At 42.2% G+C, this 12872-nt stretch overlaps 1 protein-coding gene across 1 annotated transcript in view; it reads right to left on the minus strand.

The window, feature by feature from the left end:
- Positions 1-12872, minus strand: part of ankfn1b (ankyrin repeat and fibronectin type III domain containing 1b) — a gene marked incomplete at both ends in the record, with an annotated part of 321927 nt that overhangs the window by 123636 nt on the left and 185419 nt on the right. The window lies entirely within an intron of this gene.

The following is a 12872-nucleotide window of genomic DNA, read 5'->3' on the forward strand; positions in this document are numbered from 1 at the left end:
TGCACTATATCTTTATATTCCACTATATCTTGATATCATTTATATTGCACTATATCTTGATATCATTTATATTGCACTATATCTTTATATTGCACTATATCTATATCTAGAGAGGGAGGTTACAATTTAAGAGGGGAGCTCAATTTAAAGAAACTACTTATTCACACTACCTTGAAAAGTCAGTGCATCTCAATCTGTGGGGTAAATTTATGGAATGGTCTGGAGTTGGAACTCAAACAAAGCACCAACATGGTACAGTTTAAAAGGGTGTATTAAAGAAACATTCTTAGGGGGTATAGAGTTGAGGAAGGGTTATGTTGATTGTATTTATTTTTATTTTTTTAATTTAAGTAATTTAGTGATCAGAGTAGATTGTCTATATGATGCCAAATTCGTACACAGTATTGTATGGGTATAGTTATGAGTGTATTATTTATAGATATATAGTAGATAGGTAGATAGATAGAAAAGACATTTATATTTTATGGATTATATAATGTTATATACAGATAGTGATATATTTAAGAAATCATAGAAATTATGATATACATTTATATTTGTAATTATTAATACATTTATATTTGTAATTATTAATATGGATATTGATGTTATAAGAAGGGGGTAGGAGTATATAAGTATTTACTTCTTCCTACTCCTTTTTGAACATGTTGGAGGTTGATCAATGATTGCATTTTCTTTTTAATTGTTATTTTTATTTTATTTTTTGTTGCTTAATTTTTATATCATGGCTTTCATTGATATGTTTTTATTTTTTGTTTTATCTGCAAGTTCAAAATAAAGATTATCAAATCAAATCAAATCAAATCTTGATATCATTTATATTGCACTATATCTTGATATTGCACTATATCTTGATATCATTTATATTGCACTATATCTTTATATTGCACTATATCTTGATATCATTTATATTGCACTATATCTTTATATTGCACTATATCTTGATATCATTTATATTGCACTATATCTTTATATTGCACTATATCTTGATATCATTTATATTGCACTATATCTTTATATTCCACTATATCTTTATATTGCACTATATCTTTATATTGCACTATATCTTGATATCATTTATATTGCACTATATCTTGATATAATTTATATTGCACTATATCTTGATATCATTTATATTGCACTATATCTTTATATTCCACTATATCTTGATATCATTTATATTGCACTATATCTTTATATTCCACTATATCTTGATATCATTTATATTGCACTATATCTTTGTGTAGATTTGTTCAGTGATAGGTGTCAGTCCAACCTGAGACGGCAAGAGGGAGAGAAAGACAGAGAGAAGAGCAGGAGAGCTAGCCTAGGTAAACCCAGCCCCCACGTGACCTGCTCTCTCAGTTCCCAGTCACTAGCGTCTAGACTCCGGGCCATTCAAATCGATTTCTGGGGCGATTGAAAGACCCGCGCAGACCCGCAGCCAATGAGTGACGGCGTGACTGCCAACATCAGTCCTGCCGTGATCGGCCAATCAGAGAGTGCGTCTTTGTCAATGACGTGTAACAGCTGCTGCGGCTTAAGCACTGGTAGCCGTTAGCATTTGGCCTCTCTAAAGCATAGCTGCCGAGCTAGCTACTAGCTATATGGCTAGCTATATGGCTATGCAACTACGTTGAGGAAATGAAAACAGCTGTTAATGTTAATGTGGGAATCATGGTGGAACCGAATAAAAATGTTTTTGTTTGATACTCTATTCTGTTGTATTGTCATGTGAGAATGAAAACAGCTATAGTAATAGTACTTCAAAACAGTGGTTCTCAAAATGTTTCCACATAAGGATCCTTAAACTGAATAATGTGATGCTAGGTCTGTTGATCAAAATAACACCTATATCGAAATCGGATTTAGCGGACCATACAAGCCGGGGCTTCAGAGCTGATCACCTGGACACATTTTACGGCGAAATTATCTGATAAACTTGTCTGTGCAGCTCTGTGGTGATCAGCTAATGTCTTCATAGCATTGTGATTATGATTTAATGCATTATGGAAGATAAACGCTGGAAGGCTGGGTAGCATTAGCTAACGTCATCCAGGCTACAGTAACATTAGGCTATTATAGTTATGAAACGCTGATTCAAACGTTACAATAATAAGACACAATAGGAGGCAGATACTAGATACTCTGACACAGAAAGGCAGACAAGCTAGCAGCAGGGATCTTGTCACACTGATTAGCTAACATTAGCATTAGCTAACGTCATCCAGGCTATACAGTAATAGGCTATTATAAAGTTTTCTCTCTCCTGCTGCAGGTAGGATGATGCACATAAATATAGCCTACATTATGTAAAGTCATTGCATAAATGTGTTTTTATTGTAAAACTAAAATGTGAAGTAGAGCCAATTTATTGGAGCGGACATCACAGTAGGAGATGCCAGTAGGAGCGCGTTACGCTGTCACTTACCTAAATAACGTTAAATCGACGAGGGGTATATATAGACCCAGGATTACATATATGTTTCACATAGGGTGGTGTTTTCATTTCGATGTTTTATTTGGTCCAATATTGAAATGTTATACAATTGCAGGTTGTGTTACCATTACACAAAATTGAAATCTACCTTCATATCTATTTCGGCTCATTTGGTTGCTATTTAGTAGCGAAATACAGTAGCACAATGCATGCTGGGAGGAAGTGAACAACAACAAACCATAACAAACGCATCACAGAATGAAGCCTAATCTCTCCTGAGATTATAACGTTAACCTGTTAGGACGCTGTGAGCTTGTGTATATAAGTCCAGAGAACTTGATGAAAACAAAGTGACAAAATATCCTGGCATCGGGTACACGAAAATTAACGTTATTAAATGCTGTAACGTGTTTATTTAGCCTACTCCATCTCTCAACCCATTTTGATGCTGAACCAAATGACCAGTCCGGCTGCAATGATTGATTTGTGAGGCAGCATATGCCAATGGAAGGCTGGGTAGCATTAGCTAACGTCATCCAGGCTACAGTAACATTAGGCTATTATAGTTATGAAACGCTGATTCAAACGTTACAATAATAAGACACAATAGGAGCCAGTTACCCTACTGTAGCTAGAGAGATTAATTTCAGACCACCAGATATCACCATATTTATGTTATTAAATGCTGTAACGTTAACGGTAATTCTCATGTGTATGGTTTATTTATAAGCATTCATTGATTGAAGCAGAGTGCTGGTCGGTTAAGTTTCTCTGTAGTCATGTCCTCTGCTCCAATCTTCAGTTCAGTTTCTTCTGTCTCTCGCCCAACAGCTGCAGATGTCATCATTATCCACGTTATTGATGATTATTTATAAAAAAATCTCATTGTGTAAATATTTTACAGACAGATAAACCATACAGATTTGTTGTAATTGTGAACACATAAGGGAGCAAAGACATGGTTTTCAAGTATAACACAATGTACAACTTTTATTCAAAGACAGGATTGAAAAATATAGGTCACTTGTATTCACTTCAGTAATGTCAGGTCTCAGTCGCATTCACGCTAACCTCTTAACGTCTAGCTATAGCTAGGTTACATCTGGATTATGTATAATATACAGTATAATACTACGCTCACTAGGTCATGACATTCACATTAACGCCTCCAAAAATCTACTGTAGCTAGCTAGCGTTAAATAGGTTTATCTGTAACCACGCTGAAATGTGAGGGCATTAACGTTAATATTTCAATTAGGTCAAACACACCTTACCGTTATGACTGCGGCCGTTTTTGATTAACATTAGCGTTAAGTCCATGATCAAATCTAGCATTTCGGTATATTCAGTGTGTGTGTGTGTGTGAAAAGGATGTTAGCATGCTAGCATTATTAGCACAGAATGTATACAGTCCATGGTACAACGTTAGGCCTTCAAGTCCTGAGGCGAACAGCGCCGGAGGATGAAGTCTGCAGACTGGCATTCAGTGTCCAGCATAACAAGCACGCCTGTTTCCTCATCAGGTTGGCAGCAGCTGACCAGTTGCCCTTCTCCACAATACCTGCGGCTGATGTGGGGCATGGCACCCTGGTCTGTTTGGAAGGGTATCGAATTAATACCTGAAAGAATAAACAGAGAGGACGTCAGTACTTACATTGCAAGTTGTGATAAAATAAACAGATCATGACAGGAGTCTATCCAGAGAGAGAAGGAGAGACAGCTGTTGAGGTTGAGGTCTGTTGATCAAAATAACACCTAGCGTTATCGAGCTAGATACTCTGACGCTGTAGCTAGATACTCTGACACAGAAAGGCAGACAAGCTAGCAGCAGGGATCTTGTCACACTGATTCCAGATAAACTCGTCTGTCTAGCCAGCTATACAATATTACTGTAGCCTACATAATACCACAAGCTAAATGCAGCTATGCCAATGTAAGGCTGGGTAGCATTAGCTAACGTCATCCAGGCTATAGTGACTAGACAGAGAGAGATGTAGTGTGTGTGTGTGTGTTGTTTTGCCAAGGCAGGCAGGCTAGCTAGCTAGCAACGTAGCCTTAGATTAAAACTAAAGTACCAGGAACAGCGTTACATTTATGATCTTTTAATGATGTTAGTAGACACATGTAACAGTATAGATCCCCGTTATGGGGTCTGTTGATCAGAAATCGCGTTTTAGTGGACGGGCAGTGAGCATCCAAACTGGGGTTCATAGCTGGTCTACGGCTAGCTAGCTAGCTAGCAACGTAGCCATTGATTAAAACAGCGATACATTTATGATATTTTAATGATGTTGGTAAACACACGTAACAGTATAGATCCCCGTTATATAACCTTTATTTAATCAGTGCACGGGGGAAGTACATTAGGTTACAACTACATACCTCAGTCACACTCTGTCGTTGCGGCATTGCTGCTGGGGTCCCTCTGGCATGGACGTGCCTGGGAGATGGATAAAGCAGTCGTTTCCTTTTCATTGGCCGTGGCGTTTTCCTCAGAGAAAACGCTCTTTCCCACTTTGAGTCTTGTGGTTTTATTGGCGTTGCTACCAGCGTTGGTTGTTCTGAGCTTGATTCTTCACTCCGTTTCCATTTCTGGAGAGTATTCAATGTTTCCTCTGCTCTTGAAATGAAATTGGAACACGTTTGGCAAATCCAACATGATTTGCTCTCCTGTTGGTGTAGTTTCACACCAACCCTCTCCAGGCGTAGAAATACCCCCTTCTCGAGTGGTTTGCAGCTGCCCAACTTGCCTTTAGAACGAAGGTTTCTCTTACACAACCTGCAAAAATTGTTCACATTGGTGCTAGCCATCGCGCTGCTGTTGTGGTCGCTAGCAGTAGCCTAGTGAATGAAAGTGTAGTTAGCTCGCGTGCTAACAACAAAGGTCGCAGAGCGATGACGCCATCTGCTGCACTGCGCATGTGCTCTGTGCACAAAGCTGGTTGGATGAAGGTTGCGTAATGGAGCGGTCTATCGGGGGGGCCCAACAACGGCAGGAAATCGTTTAGCACAGGCGGGGCACCAGACCATAGTGACTGAGAACAGGTCTGAGAGCAGGTCACGTGGGGGATGGGTTTACCCAGGCTACAGGAGAGCAGCATAAATCACGGTTACTCATCCAAAGTGCACATGACAGCAACACAGACCTCCTATCTATCTACAGGCCTATGTATCTACAGGCCTACGTATCTACAGGCCTACGTATGTACAGGTCTATGACTATTTGATGGGGAAAAATAATGATCTTTCCACATAACAAAACAGAGTGATGGCGCTGCAGCATTGACATCAAACTCCCCTCACATGGACAGTGTGACTCACTCCTGAGTCAGAGCACCATGTCTCTCAGCCCAAAGGCCCAGGGAGTCCAGCGTGCAGATAGCACATGTGGAGAACGCCTTGGCCTTGACCAGTTAGCAAATGACACTCGCTCATAACCTCCCAAACTGGCGGACTTTAGGACCTGCTGGAAGTCCAGGAAGTAAATCTACAAACGTGGGTGTGAGAATCAGTCTCCGGCAGCGGGTCCCAACCTTTTCCCACTCATGGCCCACTTGAAAATCGGAAAAAAAATTCACGCCCCGCATCTGACCGTAAAAACAGTACAGAGGCCAATTAATGCATTATCAGTGTACTATTTCTTATTCTCTTATTATTATTAATTATGAAAGGAGCTGTCCATCAGCACCACACATAAATTAGAAACTAAAAGTGAGGGGCTCTCTGCAATAGGCTAATTAACTAATAATTGATTACAAATTAAATATCGGTATCATTCAACAATGGAGAAAAGCATTCCTCGAGGAGGTTAGGGGCGACAGGTGACGCGCCTGGCTGGTTTCTCACGGACCCCTTGTGTGGGATTCCTATATATAAATGGACCAACATAGCTCATTTACTTTGATACAGCAAAATGAAGCTCACTTCCGGATATTGTTTGATTTCGTTTGATTGGTTTAATGAATGAATGCTACATGGAAGTACGAGGGGAGGGGGCGGCTGCCCCTAGCGGCTGCCGGGGGAGTTTCCGAATTTGCTCTGTCTCCCTTATCGCCGTAATGCATTATGGGTAGTCAGCTACTTTGGCTAATGGTAGCGGCTAACGCTACTTACTTTACATTGCAGTAAAACGGCACTGAATGACCAAATTTAAAACCTTAAATTTAAAACCTTAACGTACTCCGGTTTCTGTGCTGAATCCAATGGTCTGAATGGTCTGAATACAGAGAAGGCTTAAGGCTTTATTTAACGGTATAAATAACGTTAAATGGTCCGCCATGTTATGAACGTTAGATGTATGGTATCTATATAGTTACGTGTGTCTACTAACATTATTAAAATATCATAAAGTAACGCTATTTTCTGATAATTTGCTCAACTATCACTTGCTACCTGATGCCTTGCGGCACATTGCTGCCTCTACTGGTTGGAAGTATTACTGTCCTTATTATCTGATGTTTGTCGTCAATTTTCCTCGAAATGGGGCTATCATTTGGAAAACGGAGCGCGTTAGAGCATGAAAAATACTTGAAATTGTTTTTTCAGACCATACACTAATTTGGAAAGTGTTTATTTAAGACCTAGACCGAGAGAGAAGTTGGCTCGTTTCCCATATAGTTGAATGGATGTTCCCGGGAGTGCTACACAAGCTGCGACCCCCACTGGCCATTTGAAAGAATGCAATTTCCGCATAGGCGTCAAAAATAGGCAGGCTGAAATGCCCACTGGTGGGATCCCATGCATAATATCTCTTACAAGCACATAAACACCTTATGTGGCTAGTAGCACCACGTTGTAATATTGAATGTCGAATATATATATGTATTTATTAAAAAAATATATATATATATTTTCTTTTCTTTTCCTGTGTCTGAGCCTGTTCGTCTGTCCTGTTTGTGTATTGTTCAAAAAAACTTACAAATAACATTGAAAAACAAAACTAAAAACAAATCTCTGCCACCTCATTGGTACAACATTCGTCATAACCAGTGGAGATGGCAAAAACATGCTGGCATTCCTCTGAAAGCAAACGCAGGCAATATCCTCATCTGTCCAATCTTTCTTGAATGCTTCCTGTCTTACCTTTCTGCTTGTCCATCCATCCCTCAACACCAGATCATAGCACCAGCGCTCAAATCTAACTGCAATTTCCAGTGATGAGACTATAGTGGAGATGGTTATGGAAGCCGGGAAGCCTGAGCGTGCCAGCAACAAAACGTTCCCACTGGTTTCGCCATGGCAATTTCCCCTCTGAGCCAATCAGTGGCGAGCGTGGCCCTGAGATCCCCACGAGCGCCCCAGGCACCCAGCATGCACCACTGAGGTGCCGCAGCAGGTTGTCTCAACACCTGTCAGTCAGGAGGAGGTGTTCTAATTATATCTCACACCAAACCATACACACACCAACACCAACACATGCACATATACACAGTACACTACACAAACCATACACACACCAACACCAACACATGCACATATACACAGTACACTACACAAACCATACACACACCAACACCAACACATGCACATATACACAGTGCACTACACAAACCATACACACACCAACACCAACAGATGCACATATACACAGTACACTACACACACGTAGAAAAATGCTTCTTCTCACACATGCACACACACCGACACACACAGATTGAGCAGCTCCCTTGAAGGGCTCTCAATGGGTTCCAAGTGGCCTTTTGATATACTGTAGATCTCCTATGTAGGCTCCTGAGACCTGAGTGTGACAGCTGGCTCCAGGATACATACTATGCAGCGCCAAGCCAAATAATAATAATAATAATAATAATAATAATAATAATAATAATAATAATAAACCCTACTTCTGTAGTGCTTTTCTTACAGAGGTACAGTGCTTCACAATTAAAATGAAAAAAATGAAAAAAAACATTGGAAAACCAAACATATTAACCTCTTCCTAATTTGAATGGAAAATTAAACAGAAGATACAGCTGATGATGATCTTGCAATATTTCTTCAGGCAAACTATATATATATATATATATATATATATATATATATATATATATATATATATATATTTAGAACACGGCTCTCTTGAATACTCGATTCTGATTGGTCAATCAACAATATTCACCGGTCATTATTTCTCGACAACCGACCGCTGCTCTGCCACACCTGGATTAATCAGTTGATAAGAGCTTTTTGTCAGCAAACACTACTAATTAGGCCAACCAGTTGCAGCTGTGGTGTCTTGTGTGCCAATTACGAATGAAACCGCTTTGCCGTTGAAAACGCTATTAAAAAATCTATTTGAATAATTCTTTTTGTCAGATTATTGAATGATTTAGTTGTAGGCCGTGTTCTAAGCAGGATAATGTATATTGAGGCGGTGATTACTGGGAAATAATGACCTTCAGGTGAATCATTAAGCCCTCCGCTGCGCGTCGGGCTCAATCATCACCTGTCGGTCATTATTTCCCCCGTAATCACCGCCTCAATATACATTATCCCTTACATATATATACAGTATATATATATATATATATATATATATATATATATATATATATATATATATATATATATATATATATATATATATGTACATACTGACTGTAAAGTGCTTTGGATAAAAGCGCTATATAAATGCAGGTATATACATTATATATATTAGGGCTGTCAAACGATTAATTTTCTTAATCGCGATTAATCTTGCGATTAACTATAGTTAATCGCGATTAATCGCATCTTTGTATCGCATGTTTAAAATGCCATTATTTTGCATTTCAAAGCATTTTTAATTAGATATTAATCATTCTTACCAGTGTGTCGTGATTGGGAATCAAATGAATGCAAATACATGTACTTTGTGATCTGGAATTTTAGATTTATTTTCAATTCAATAGAAGTGCAATGTAGACAGGAGGTAACAATGTCTACAAAATATATATTCAATAGAAAATAAATGCACAATTGTAAACAGTGCAATACATGCTCCAGAACCGATACTTCCGGCGGCTGGGCTGTGGAGCAGTCGAAACCCCAAATGACACAGCCGAAGAAGGCTGTGTCTGAGATAAAAACTTTGGCACTTCCATGTGAATAATGGCTCAGTATTGGAAACTGTGTATATTGATAACGTGTATATCGCGTGGAGCCGACCTCCCAGTGGTTAGAGGACCCGCGCATACGAGAGGAAGAATGACTGATGAGTCTCGCGCTAGGCCGGTAGCTAGCTGGCTGCTAGCTGGCCACTAGCTGCTCCGGTATGCTTAGGTGATAGCTAAAACTCGATGTACTTCGGTGATATTTTAATTCCGTTTCACACAAGGTGCAAACTACTGTTGACTTGTCCACTGTGCCATTTGGGAGTTTTTTTTTAAAGTAAAATGAGCCATTTAGAAGCGTATTGCTGTCTTTCTCTTCCATGCCTGCACAGGCAGGACACTTACGGGTGCGACGAAGGGACAAAATACCGGCATGCGATTAACGCAATTAAAAAATAATAACGCGTTATGGTCGGCCCTTAATTGCATCGTGATTAACGCGTTAACGCTGACAGCCCTAATATATATATATATATAATGTAGCGTATCGGGTAATTACGTGTATTGGGGTGTTTCCGTGCTTGGCTAGGAACTGATATGTGTGGGTGTGTTCCTAGGGGGAAGGGGATATATGTGACCAGCGGCCGGGGCGGAGGCCAGTCAGGCCATGTGGGCGAGCTGACCGGGTGGTTGCAGAGCTAGCAGCGAAGCTAGCTGCTAGGAGCTATATTGGGAAGACAAGAATAAAAAGCCTGTACCAACTTCAAGTCTCCAGTTCCTTGGACAAATACTCACTTCGTTACATTGGTGTCAGACAGTAAAGCGGTAACGCCTCTGATTCGGCCGAGAGGGGAGAGGGTGAGAAGGAACGGCAAAAGAGACGGGTGGTGCGGCTTTTTGGCTCTAGATCTAGCGCTAGTAAGTTAGCTACCAGGGGTGCTAACTGCTAACTGCTAGCTGCTAAGACCACGTGCGATGGTGCGCGGAGAATGGCCATCGGTGAACGGGAGGAAAGGAGAGCTGACGGCGGGGATCAGCTCGATGCTGGCGGGCATGGAGGCCCGTGTGTTGAGAGAGGTCGGACGGCTGGTGGAAGAGACTCCTGCCTGGGCAGTAGAGGTGATGCGGGCGCTGCGAGAAGTCATGCAGCGGGTGGACTTGATGAGCGCGGAGGTAATGCAGCGGGGAGAGCGGCTGGAGGAGCCACAGAAGAGACTGTGTTGGACCTGCAGAGAGCCGGGCCACGTGGCGAGGTGGTGCCGAGGCGGTCCCGGGAGACGGACCGGGTATGCGGGACAACGACATGGACAGCAGGGAGCCTGCTGGGCATGTAGCGCGATCGGACATCTAGCCAGAGAGTGTCCAGAGGCTGTCGGAGATCGGGGGGCAGCGGGAGAAGAGAGACGTGCAGGCGGCGGACAGGTGAGACTCTGCTGGACTTGCCAGTCACCGGAGCACTTGGCCAGGGACTGCACTGAGAGTGTGGAGGCCGGAGGTGAGACGCAGGCTGGGAAGAGCGTGAGCAGCCGGGGAGAAGAGAACGTGGTGACGGATAGGAGAACGGTGCCGCAGGGGAACAGCCAGAGGGAAGAGAGGGACATCGTCTGCAGCGTTGTTACAGTCGGGAGAGCGACGCTCGTGTCTCCGAGTGAGCGAGAGGGGTTACCGCCGGGGGAACCGGCCCAGCCTAACCGCTATACACCCCCTAACGTTGCACTGCGGAGAGCCGAGGGGAAGATCGACGCCGGTGGTGTTCGCTCTGCTGTCCTCAACCCTGGAGGAGGGGGACGGAAAAACGAGCGAGTGCGAGGCCGGGAGGACGACGCCAGGGTCATCTGGAGAGTCGACGGGCGCGAGTGGAGACCGGAGGACGAGGATGTCGATCCGGTGCTCGTTCGTGCATTTGGCTACTGGAACAAACAAAAGGGGGGCTTGTGTTTAAAAGAAAAAGAAAGTTAATGTAAATGTGGGTTGAATTGAAATGTGGGAAAAAGAAAGGAAATAATGAAAAACTAGACATTATGGAGTGCCTAATGGGAAACTAGACATTATGGGGGTACCTAATGGAAAACTAGACATTACGGAGTACCTGATGCAAACTGGACATTATGACGGGGGTGTTGGAAAAAAAGAAGGGACTAATTGTGGGGAATTGAAATGTTGTGGGGTTTGTGGGAATTAGAATTTGATGTGGTGATGGGAAAAATGTTGTGTTGGGTGTGTTTTGGTACAGGGGGATGTGTGTGGGTTGTGCATGTCGCGTGGAAGCGACATTAAATTTGTGTGGGGGAAATGTAGCGTAACGGGTAATTACGTGTATTGGGGTGTTTCCGTGCTTGGCTAGGAACTGATATGTGTGGGTGTGTTCCTAGGGGGAAGGGGATATATGTGACCAGCGGCCGGGGCGGAGGCCAGTCAGGCCATGTGGGCGAGCTGACCGGGTGGTTGCAGAGCTAGCAGCGAAGCTAGCTGCTAGGAGCTATATTGGGAAGACAAGAATAAAAAGCCTGTACCAACTTCAAGTCTCCAGTTCCTTGGACAAATACTCACTTCGTTACAATATATATATATATACATATACCGGTATATCAAATTATTATTATTATTATATTTTTCCGATTTCCCCCCATTTTCTCCCCAATTTTACGTGGTCGCTGCTCCACCCTTTGACGATCTGGGGAGAGCCGAGACTAGCACCAGGAGGATGCGAACCTGCGCCCCTCACGTTGGTAGGCAGGGAATCTACCGCTACACTACCCGGATGCCCCCAGGCAAACTATTTCTACAGGCAACTTTCAAAGCACACGCTTTTGAATATAGAATAGCACAGCTGATAATACTAGATGTGAAATAAAAGCAGATGCGTGAGTCTGCAAGAATGAGTCAAAGGATATTCAACGTTAAAATATGAAACACCACTTTGGCTCTTTCAACTTTTTCACAGTAGGCCACCTAGACATAAGTTCTGAGAAACAGGTTTTCAGCTGTGGCGTTCAACTAGCCATTAATGGCGCTAAATTAGCCAAAGTGTGACTTTCATGACATTTAGAGCAATCTGTCGTCGTTTTCATTGGTTCTTTCATCATCATCATCAGTGCATTTTTACTGCTTAATCTATACCCAGGTCAGACTGGACCGAGGTGCATGGCCACCATGCTGCATTCTACGGTAACACATCGCAAGTAAATTATAAACAACAATCCATAGACGTCAGCTGGGGGCTTCCTACGCATAATGAGCTGCAAGAGCGGAGGGGAAAGAAGGCGAGCAAGAGGGAGAAATAGGAGAGAGAGATAAAAAAAGAGAGATAATTGGAAACAATATCTGAATACAAATAAATGAAAGTGAAGACAGAGAAAGCCAGACCGACTGACATCCAG

This window comes from Poromitra crassiceps, assembly GCF_964638095.1.
Source record: "Poromitra crassiceps genome assembly, chromosome: 4".
NCBI classification, from domain to species: Eukaryota; Metazoa; Chordata; class Actinopteri; order Beryciformes; family Melamphaidae; genus Poromitra; species Poromitra crassiceps.